The 12,026-nt window shown below is 54.9% G+C and overlaps 1 protein-coding gene across 1 annotated transcript in view; it reads right to left on the reverse strand.

Moving 5' to 3' along the window:
* The window catches only part of LOC144488514 (myocyte-specific enhancer factor 2D homolog), a gene marked incomplete at its 3' end in the record, with an annotated part of 71,852 nt that extends 60,199 nt beyond the window's left edge, over positions 1–11,653 (reverse strand). Inside the window, exon 1 of the mRNA XM_078206561.1 lies at positions 11,475–11,653. The remainder of the gene's footprint in view (positions 1–11,474) is intronic.
* Positions 11,654–12,026: the final 373 nt, after the last annotated feature.

Raw genomic sequence — 12,026 nt, forward strand, 5'->3', positions numbered from 1 at the left:
ACGGGTCTGTCGCTGTATAACACTGGGGAACAGTACTGTTGGGGAAGGGTTTGTCACTGGATAACACTGGGGTACAGTACTGCTGGGGGCGGGTCTGTCGCTGTTTAACACTGGGGTACAGTACTGGTGGGGACGGGTCTTTCCCTGTATAACACTGGGGTACAGTACTGGTGGGGAGGGGTCTGTCACTGTATAACACTGGGGTACAGTACTGGTGGGGACGGGTCTGTCACAGTATAACACTGGGTTTTCAGTACTGGTGGGGACGGGTCTGTCACTGTATAACACTGGGTTTTCAGTACTGGTGGGGACGGGTCTGTCACTGTACAACACTGGGGTACAGTACTGGTGGGGACGGGTCTGTCACTGTACAACACTGGGGTACAGTACTGGTGGGGACGGGTCTGTCACTGTATAACACTGGGTTTTCAGTACTGGTGGGGACGGGTCTGTCACTGTATAACACTGGGGTACAGTACTGGTGGGGACGGGTCTGTCACTGTATAACACTGGGGTACAGTACTGGTGGGGACAGGTCTGTCACTGTACAACACTGGGGTACAGTACTGGTGGGGATGGGTCTGTCACTGTATAACACTGGGGTACAGTACTGGTGGGGACGTGTCTGTCACAGTATAACACTGGGTTTTCAGTACTGGTGGGGACGGGTCTGTCGCTGTATAACACTGGGGTACAGTACTGGTGAGGATGGGTCTGTCACTGTGTAACACTGGGGTTCAGTACTGGTGGGGATGGGTCTGTCACTGTATAACACTGGGGTTCAGTAGTGGTGGGGACGGGTCTGTCACTGTATAACACTGGGGTACAGTACTTGTGGGGATGGGTCTGTCAATGTGTAACACTGGGGTACAGTACTGGTGGGGACGGGTCTGTCACTGTATAACACTGGGGTACAGTACTGGTGGGGACGGGTCTGTCACTGTATAACACTGGGGTACAGTACTGGTGGGGACGGGTCTGTCACTGTATAACACTGGGGTACAGTACTGGTGGGGACGGGTCTGTCACTGTATAACACTGGGGTACAGTACTGGTGGGGACGGGTCTGTCACTGTATAACACTGGGGTACAGTACTGGTGGGGACAGGTCTGACACTGGGGTACAACACTGGGGTACAGTACTGGTGGGGACGGGTCTGTCACTGTATAACACTGGGGTACAGTACTGGTGGGGACGTGTCTGTCACAGTATAACACTGGGTTTTCAGTACTGGTGGGGACGGGTCTGTCACTGTATAACACTGGGGTACAGTACTTGCGGGGACGGGTCTGTCACTGTGTAACACTGGGGTTCAGTACTGGTGGGGATGGGTCTGTCACTGTATAACACTGGGGTTCAGTAGTGGTGGGGACGGGTCTGTCACTGTATAACACTGGGGTACAGTACTTGTGGGGATGGGTCTGTCAATGTGTAACACTGGGGTACAGTACTGGTGGGGACGGGTCTGTCACTGTATAACACTGGGGTACAGTACTGGTGGGGACGGGTCTGTCACTGTATAACACTGGGGTACAGTACTGGTGGGGACGGGTCTGTCACTGTGTAACACTGGGGTACAGTACTGGTGGGGACGGGTCTGTCTGTATAACACTGGGGTACAGTACTGGTGGGGACGGGTCTGTCACTGTGTAACACTGGGGTACAGTACTGGTGGGGACGGGTCTGTCACTGTATAACACTGGGGTACAGTCCTGGTGGGGATGGGTCTGTCACTGTAACACTGGGGTACGGTACTGGTGGGGACGGGTCTGTCACTGTGTAACACTGGGGTACAGTACTGGTGGGGACAGGTCTGTCACTGCATAACACTGGGGTATAGTACTGGTGGGGACAGTTCTGTCACTGTATAACACTGGGGTACAGTACTGGTGGGGATGGGTCTGTCACTGTATAACACTGGGGTACAGTACTGGTGGGGATGGGTCTGTCACTGTATAACACTGGGGTACAGTACTGGTGGGGATGGGTCTGTCACTGTGTAACACTGGGGTATAGTACTGGTGGGGACGGGTCTGTTACTGTGTAACACTGGGGTACAGTACTGGTGGGGATGGGTCTGTCACTGTGTAACACTGGGGTATAGTACGGGTGGGGACGGGTCTGTCACTGTGTAACACTGGGGTACAGTACTGGTGGGGACGGGTCTGTCACTGTATAACACTGGGGTACAGTACTGGTGGGGACGGGTCTGTCACTGTATAACACTGGGGTACAGTACTGGTGGGGACGGGTCTGTCACTGTGTAACACTGGGGTTCAGTACTGGTGGGGATGGGTCTGTCACTGTATAACACTGGGGTTCAGTAGTGGTGGGGACGGGTCTGTCACTGTATAACACTGGGGTACAGTACTTGTGGGGATGGGTCTGTCAATGTGTAACACTGGGGTACAGTACTGGTGGGGACGGGTCTGTCACTGTATAACACTGGGGTACAGTACTGGTGGGGACGGGTCTGTCACTGTATAACACTGGGGTTCAGTACTGGTGGGGATGGGTCTGTCACTGTATAACACTGGGGTTCAGTAGTGGTGGGGACGGGTCTGTCACTGTATAACACTGGGGTACAGTACTTGTGGGGATGGGTCTGTCAATGTGTAACACTGGGGTACAGTACTGGTGGGGACGGGTCTGTCGCTGTATAACACTGGGGTACAGTACTGGTGGGGACGGGTCTGTCACTGTATAACACTGGGGTACAGTACTGGTGGGGACGGGTCTGTCACTGTATAACACTGGGGTACAGTACTGGTGGGGACGGGTCTGTCACTGTATAACACTGGGGTACAGTACTGGTGGGGACGGGTCTGTCGCTGTATAACACTGGGGCACAGTACTGGTGGGGACGGGTCTGTCACTGTATAACACTGGGGTACAGTACTGGTGGGGACGGGTCTGTCGCTGTATAACACTGGGGTACAGTACTGGTGGGGACGGGTCTGTCGCTGTATAACACTGGGGTACAGTACTGGTGGGGACGGGTCTGTCACTGTATAACACTGGGGTACAGTACTGGTGGGGACGGGTCTGTCACTGTATAACACTGGGGTACAGTATTGGTGGGGACGGGTCTGTCACTGTATAACACTGGGGTACAGTACTGGTGGGGACGGGTCTGTCACTGTATAACACTGGGGTATAGTACTGGTGGGGATGGGTCTGTCACTGTATAACACTGGGGTACAGTACTGGTGGGGACGGGTCTGTCACTGTATAACACTGGGGTACAGTACTGGTGGGGACGGGTCTGTCACTGTATAACACGGGGGTACAGTACTGGTGGGGACGGGTCTGTCACTGTGTAACACGGGGGTACAGTACTGGTGGGGAATGTAGGCCATTTCCAATCAAAAAGGGGAGAATGCATAACGGGGAATAAAGAAATGGCTGAGGAATTAAATTTGTCCTTTGCTTCAGTCTTCACAAAGGAAGACATGAATAATGTACCAGAGGTGCTGAGAGAAACAAGTTTTACTGAGGGGCTGAAGGAAATCAGCATGAGTAGGGAAATGAATTTGGGGAAATTGATGGGATTTTGAAGGTGGATAAATCTCCATGTCCTGATAATCTTCATCCCAGAGTACTTAAGGAACTGGCCCTGGAAATAGTAGATCCATTGGTGATTATTTTCCAAAATTCTTTGGACTCTGGACTGGTTCCTACAGATTGGCGGGTAGCTAATGTGAGCCTGTTGTTCTAAAAGGGAGGTAGAGGGAGAAAACAGGGAACTATAGACCCGTGCGGCAAACGCTGGTACTGGGGAAGTTGCTGGTGTCCATTATCAAGGACTTCATGACTCAGCATTTGGAAGGCGGTGGTAGAATCAGAGAAAGTCAGCATGGATTTACAAAAGGGAAATCATGCTTTCCGAATCTATTGGAATTCTTTGAGGATGTAACTGGAGGATTGACCAAGGAGAACCAGTGGATGTGGTTTATTTAGACTTTCAGAAGGCTTTCAACAAGGTCTGTTGAGAGTGGTTGTGGAGGATTGCTTATCTGAGTGGAGGCCTGTGACTAGTGGTGTGCCGCAGGGATCGGTGTTGGGTCCATTGTTGTTTGTCATCTATATCAATGATCTGGATGATAATGTGGTAAATTGGATCAGCACGTTTACTGATGATACAAAGATTGGAGGTGTAGTGGACAGTGAGGAAGGTTTTCAAAGCTTGCAGAGGGATTTGGACCAACTTGAAAAATGGGCTGAAAAATGGCAAATGGAATTTAACGCAGACAAGTGTGAGATATTGCACTTTGGAAGGACAAACCAAAGTAGAACGTACAGGGTAAATGGTAGGACTCTGAAGAGTGCAGTTGAACAGAGGGATCTGGGAATACAGGTACAGAATTCCCTAAAAGTGACGTCACAGGTGGATAAGGTCGTAAAGAGTGCCTTTGGTACATTGGCCTTTATAAATCGGAGTATCGAGTATAAAAGTTGGAGTGTTATGGTAAGGTTATATAAGGCATTGGTGAGGCCGAATTTGGAGTATTGTGTACAGTTTTGGTCACCTAGTTACAGGAAGGATGTAAATAAGGTTGAAAGAGTGCAGAGAAGGTTCACAAGGATGTTGCCGGGACTTGAGAAGCTGAGTTACAGAGAGAGATTGAATAGGTTGGGACTTTATTCCCTGGAGCGTAGAAGATTGAGGGGAGATTTGATAGAGGTGTATAAGATTTTGATGGGTATAGATAGAGTGAATGCAAGCAGGCTTTTTCCGCTGAGGCTAGGGGAGAAAAAAACCAGAGGGCATGGGTTAAGGGTGAAAGGAGAAAAGTTTAAAGGGAATATTAGGGGGGGCTTCTTCACGCAGAGAGTGGTGGGAGTGTGGAATGAGCTGCCGGATAAAGTGGTAAATGCGGGGTCACTTTTAACATTTAAGAAAAACTTGGACGGGTTGATGGATGAGAGGGGTGTGGAGGGATATGGTCCAAGTGCAGGTCAGTGGGACTAGGCAAAAAATGGTTTGGCACAGACAGGAAGGGCCAAAAGTCCTGTTTCTGAGCTGTAATTTCCTATGGTTCTATGGTCTCACATAACAAGACTACCATGTAAAGTTAAAGCAAAGTTAACGCACCCAGATAAATGCGTCGTGGTCCATTTTGGCAGGTCGAATGGGATGAAGGAGTACAATATAACGGTAATGACTCTTAGTACTGTAGAGGATCAGAAGGACCTTGGGGTCTGGGTCCATAGGACTCTAAAATCGGCCCCGCAGGTGGAGGAGGTGGTTAAGAAGGCGTATGGTGTGCTGGCCTTTATTAATCGAGGGATTGAGTTTAGGAGTCCGGGGATAATGATGCAGCTATATAAGACCCTCGTCAGACCCCACTTGGAGTACTGTGCTCAGTTCTGGTCGCCTCACTATAGGAAGGATGTGGAAAAGATTGAAAGGGTGCAGAGGAGATTTACAAGGATGTTGCCTGGATTGAGTGGCATGCCTTATGAGGATAGGCTGAGGGAGCTCGGTCTTTTCTCCTTGGAGAGACGAAGGATGAGAGGAGACCTAATAGAGGTGTATAAGATGTTGAGAGGCATAGATCGGGTGGACTCTCAGAGGCTTTTTCCCAGGGTGGAAATGTCTGCTACGAGAGGACACAGGTTTAAGGTGCTGGGGGGTAGGTACAGGGGAGATGTTAGGGGTAAGTTTTTCACACAGAGGGTGGTGGGTGAGTGGAATCGGCTGCCGTCAGTGGTGGTGGAGGTGAACTCAATAGGGTCTTTTAAGAGAGTCCTGGATGAGTACATGGGACTTAATAGGATGGAGGGTTCTCGGTAAGCCTAAAAGGTAGGGATATGTTCGGCACAACTTGTGGGGCCAAAGGGCCTGTTTTGTGCTGTAGCTTTTCTATGTTTCTATTACAGGTAATGTCTTGAGATGGATCGAAAGCTGGTTAGCAGATAGGAAGCCAAGAGTTGGGTCTTTTTCTGATTGGCAGTCAGTGACTAGTGGGGTTCCTCAGGAATCTGTGCTAGGACCCCAACTGTTCACATTATGTTATTAATGATTGGGAAGAGGGAACTGTGAATGTATTATTTCCAAATTTGCAGATGATACAAAGTTGGGTGGGAGGGTGAGCTGTGAGGAGGATGCAGAGATGCTTCAGCGTGATTTGGACAGGCCGAGTGTGTGGGCATGTCCATGGCAGATGCAGCATAATGTGGGTAAATGTGAGGTTATCCACTTTGGTAGCAATAATAGGAAGACAGATTATTATTTGAATGGGTGTAAATTGAGAGACTCAGTGAGACCTTGGAGTCCTCGAGCATCAGTCGCTGAAAGTAAGCGTGCAGGTACAGCAGGCAGTAAAGAAGGCAGATGGTATGTTGGTCTTCACAGCGAGAGGATTTGAGTATCGGGATAGGGATGTTTTGCTGCAATTGTCCAGGGCGTTGGTGAGGCCACACCTGGAGTATTGTGTGCAGTTTTGGTCTCCTTATCTGAGGAAGGATGTCCTTGCTATAGAGGGAGCGCAGCAAAGGTTTACCAGGCTGATTCCTGGGATGGCAGGTCTGTCATATGAGGAGAGACTAAGTCGGTGAGGATTATATTCACTGGAGTTTAGAAGAGCGAGAGGGGATCTCATAGAAACTTATAAAATTCTAACAGGGTGGATTCAGAAAGAATGTTCCCAATGGTGGGGGGAGTCCAGAACTAGGGGGTCACAGTTTGAGGATAAGGGGTAAACCTTTTAGGACTGAGGTGAGGGGAAATTTCTTCACCCAGAGGGTGGTGAATGTGTGGAATTCACTCCCACAGAAAGTAGTTGAAGCCAAAACGTTGTGTGATTTGGAGAAGGAATTAGATATCACTCTTGGGGCTAAAGGGATCGAGGGATGGGGGGGAAGGGGGGGGGATCAGGATATTGAATTCGACGATCAGCCAGGATCAGAATGAATGGCGGAGCAGGCAGGAAGGGCCGAATGGCCTCCTCCTGCTTCCAGTTTCTATGTTTCTTTGCTGGGGACAGGACTGTCACTACATAATACAGTACAGCACACCCTCACTGACCCTCCCACAGTACACCACACCCTCACTGACCCTCCCACAGTGCGGCGCTCCCTCACTGACCCTCCCACAGTGCGGCGCTCCCTCACTGACCCTCCCACAGTGCGGCGCTCACTCACTGACCCTCCCACAGTGCGGCGCTCCCTCACTGACCCTCCCACAGTGCGGCGCTCACTCACTGACCCTCCCACAGTGCGGCGCTCCCTCACTGACCCTCCCACAGTGCAGCACTCCCTCACTGACCCTCCCACAGTACAGCACACCCTCACTGACCCTCCCACAGTACAGCACACCCTCACTAACCCTCCCACAGTGCGGCGCTCCCTCACTGACCCTCCCACAGTACAGCACACCCTCACTGACCCTCCCACAGTACAGCACACCCTCACTGACCCTCCCACAGTACAGCACTCCCTCACTGACCCTCCCACAGTACAGCACTCCCTCACTGACCCTCCCACAGTACAGCACTCCCTCACTGACCCTCCCACAGTACAGCACACCCTCACTGACCCTCCCACAGTGCGGCGCTCACTCACTGACCCTCCCACAGTGCGGCGCTCCCTCACTGACCCTCCCACAGTGCGGCACTCCCTCACTGACCCTCCCACAGTGCGGCGCTCCCTCACTGACCCTCCCACAGTGCGGCGCTCCCTCACTGACCCTCCCACAGTGCGGCACTCCCCCACTGACCCTCCCACAGTGCGGCGCTCCCTCACTGACCCTCCCACAGTGCGGCGCTCCCTCACTGACCCTCCCACAGTGCGGCGCTCCCTCACTGACCCTCCCACAGTGCGGCGCTCCCTCACTGACCCTCCCACAGTGCGGCGCTCACTCACTGACCCTCCCACAGTGCGGCGCTCCCTCACTGACCCTCCCACAGTACAGCACACCCTCACTGACCCTCCCACAGTACAGCACTCCCTCACTGACCCTCCCACAGTGCGGCGCTCCCTCACTGACCCTCCCACAGTACAGCACACCCTCACTGACCCTCCCACAGTACAGCACTCCCTCACTGACCCTCCCACAGTACAGCACACCCTCATTGACCCTGCCACAGTGCAGCACTCCCTCACTGACCCTCCCACAGTACAGCACTCCCTCACTGACCCTCCCACAGTGCGGCGCTCACTCACTGACCCTCCCACAGTACAGCACTCCCTCACTGACCCTCCCACAGTACAGCACTCCCTCACTGACCCTCCCACAGTACAGCACTCCCTCACTGACCCTCCCACAGTACAGCACTCCCTCACTGACCCTCCCACAGTACAGCACTCCCTCACTGACCCTCCCACAGTGCGGCGCTCCCTCACTGACCCTCCCACAGTGCGGCGCTCCCTCACTGACCCTCCCAGAGTACAGCACTCCCTCACTGACCCTCCCACAGTACAGCACTCCCTCACTGACCCTCACAAACGACAGCACTCCCTCACTGACCCTCCCACAGTACAGCGCTCCCTCACTGACCCTCCCACAGTACAGCACTCCCTCACTGACCCTCCCACAGTACAGCACTCCCTCACTGACCCTCCCACAGTACAGCACTCCCTCACTGACCCTCCCACAGTACAGCACTCCCTCACTGACCCTCCCACAGTACAGCACTCCCTCACTGACCCTCACAAACGACAGCACTCCCTCACTGACCCTCCCACAGTACAGCACTCCCTCACTGACCCTCCCACAGTACAGCGCTCCCTCACTGACCCTCCCACAGTACAGCGCTCCCTCACTGACCCTCCCACAGTACAGCACTCCCTCACTGACCCTCCCACAGTACAGCGCTCCCTCACTGACCCTCCCACAGTGCAGCGCTCCCTCACTGACCCTCCCACAGTACAGCACTCCCTCACTGACCCTCCCACAGTACAGCACTCCCTCACTGACCCTCACAAACGACAGCACTCCCTCACTGACCCTCCCACAGTACAGTGCTCCCTCACTGACCCTCCCACAGTACAGCACTCCCTCACTGACCCTCCCACAGTGCGGCACTCCCTCACTGACCCTCCCACAGTACAGCACTCCCTCACTGACCCTCCCACAGTACAGCACTCCCTCACTGACCCTCCCACAGTGCAGCACTCCCTCACTGACCCTCCCACAGTGCGGCACTCCCTCACTGACCCTCCCACAGTACAGCACTCCCTCACTGACCCTCACAAACGACAGCACTCCCTCACTGACCCTCCCACAGTACAGCACTCCCTCACTGACCCTCCCACAGTACAGCGCTCCCTCACTGACCCTCCCACAGTACAGCGCTCCCTCACTGACCCTCCCACAGTACAGCACTCCCTCACTGACCCTCCCACAGTACAGCGCTCCCTCACTGACCTTCCCACAGTACAGCGCTCCCTCACTGACCCTCCCACAGTACAGCACTCCCTCACTGACCCTCCCACAGTACAGCACTCCCTCACTGACCCTCCCACAGTGCGGCACTCCCTCACTGACCCTCCCACAGTGCGGCGCTCCCTCACTGACACTCCCACAGTGCGGCACTGCCTCAGCACTGACCCTCCCACAGTGCGGCACTCCCTCACCGACCCTCCCACAGTGCGGCGCTCCCTCAGCCCCGACCCTCCCACAGTGCGGCACTGCCTCAGCACTGACCCTCCCGCAGTGCGGCGCTCCCTCACTCACCCTCCCACAGTGCGGCGCTCCCTCAGCACTGACCCTCCCACAGTGCGGCGCTCCCTCAGCACCGACCCTCCCACAGTGCGGCGCTCCCTCAGCACCGACCTTCCCACAGTGTGGTGCTCCCTCAGCACTGACCCTCCCACAGTGCGCTGCTCCCTCAGCACTGACCCTCCCACAGTGCGGCGCTCCCTCAGCACTGACTCTCCCACAGTGCGGCGCTCCCTCAGCACTGACCCTCCCACAGTGCAGTGCTCCCTCAGCACTGACCCTCCCACAGTGCGGCACTCCCTCAGCACTGACCCTCCCACAGTGCAGTGCTCCCTCAGCACTGACCCTCCCACAGTGCGGCGCTCCCTCAGCACTGACCCTCCCACAGTGCAGTGCTCCCTCAGCACTGACCCTCCCACAGTGCAGTGCTCCCTCAGCACTGACCCTCCCACAGTGCAGCGCTCCCTCAGCACTGACCCTCCCACAGTGCGGCGCTCCCCCGGCACTGACTCTCCCACAGTACAGCACTCCCTCTCTGACCCTCCCACAGTGCGGCACTCCCCCGGCACTGACTCTCCCACAGTACAGCACTCCCTCACTGACCCTCCCACAGTGCGGCGCTCCCCCGGCACTGACTCTCCCACAGTACAGCACTCCCTCACTGACCCTCCCACAGTGCGGCGCTCCCTCAGTATTGGCACCGAGAAGACTCGCTTGGGTTTGAGATCGAGTCTCTGGTGTGGGGTCTGCAAGGCCGTACCTTCTCATTCTGAGGCGAGGGGATGGGGGAGAGAGAGAGAGGGACAGGGACAGAGAGAGAGACACACACACACACACAGAGACACAGGGAGAGAGAGAGACACACAGATACAGAGAGACACACACAGACAGAGACAGAGAGAGACACAGAGAGAGAGACACAGAGACCGAGAGAGACAGAGAGAGAGAGAGACAGAGACAGAGACACACACACGCACAGACACAGAGAGAGAGACACACAGAAACACAGAGAGAGAGAGACACACGGAGAGAGACACACACAGATACAGAGAGACACACACAGACAGAGAGAGACATACACAGAGACAGAGAGAGAGAGACACAGAGACCGAGAGAGATACAGAGAGAGAGAGACAGAGACACACACACACACAGACACAGAGAGAGAGACACACAGAAACATAGAGAGAGAGAGAGACACACACACAGAGAGACACACAGACACACACACACAGAGACACACACACACAGAGACACACACACACAGAGACACACACAGACACATACAGAGAGAGTGTCACATACAGAGACACAGAGAGAGAGAGAGACACAGAGAGAGAGAGACAGAGACACAGAGAGAGACAGAGACACAGACACAGAGGGAGAGAGAGAGAGAGACAGAGAGAGACACAGACACACACAGACATAGAGAGAGAGACACACAGACACACACACAGGCGCAGAGCGAGTGACACACACACAGAGACATACACAGAGAGACACAGAGAGAGAAAGAGACACACACACACAGACACAGACACAGAGAGGGAGAGACAGAGAGAGACAGAGGCACAGACACACAGAGAGAGAGAGAGAGAGACACAGACATAGAGAGAGAGAGACACTCACACACACAGAGAGAGAGAGGGAGAGAGGGAGAGACAGAGACACACAGAGACACTCACACAGAGAGAGAGACAGAGACACAGACAGAGAGAGACACAGAGGGAGACAGAGAGAGAGACACACACAGACCTCGCTCCGACGCAGGCTGGATAGAAGCTTCAGGCGGCAGGGCGGTACACTCACCAGCCGGCCGGGCAGGCAGGCGGCAGGCCGGGTACGAGGCAGGAGAGCAGGAGGGCGGGCGGCCAGGCTGCAAGTCCACACTGACAGCTCGGTGTGAAGGACAAAGACAGGCTGTGGCGAGCTGCCTCTCACTCGCCGTCCCGACAACTGTGTGTGATCCGTGACAACAGATGACGAGGTGGGTCCTCTGACCAGTTTGATGTAAGCCTGCCAGACCCTCCCCCCCCTCCTCCTCCTCCGTCCTCCCCTCCTCCCCCTCCTCCTCCGTCCTCCCCCTCCCCCCCCTCCCCCAGCGAGACCCTCTGCTCCAGGCCACAGCTGGGTGTACAGGAAGCCAGCAGTCACCTACCAGCCCGACAGCTGGTCTGCCCCACGTCTCCCGATTCCCTCCCGGAAAGGTTGCCATCTGAACCGAGGGCCTCCCACGGCTCCGATCCCGAGAGCCCAGCCCCCTCCCCCATGTGGACGCTCGCCCAGACGCCCCCCCCCCCCCCCCCCCCCCCCCCCGCTGGCCTACAGAATCAACAGGTCCTAAAGCCCCTGGCCCACTGC

The sequence above is a fragment of the Mustelus asterias genome, unplaced genomic scaffold (genome assembly GCF_964213995.1).
Source record: "Mustelus asterias unplaced genomic scaffold, sMusAst1.hap1.1 HAP1_SCAFFOLD_1624, whole genome shotgun sequence".
Classification (NCBI taxonomy): domain Eukaryota; kingdom Metazoa; phylum Chordata; class Chondrichthyes; order Carcharhiniformes; family Triakidae; genus Mustelus; species Mustelus asterias.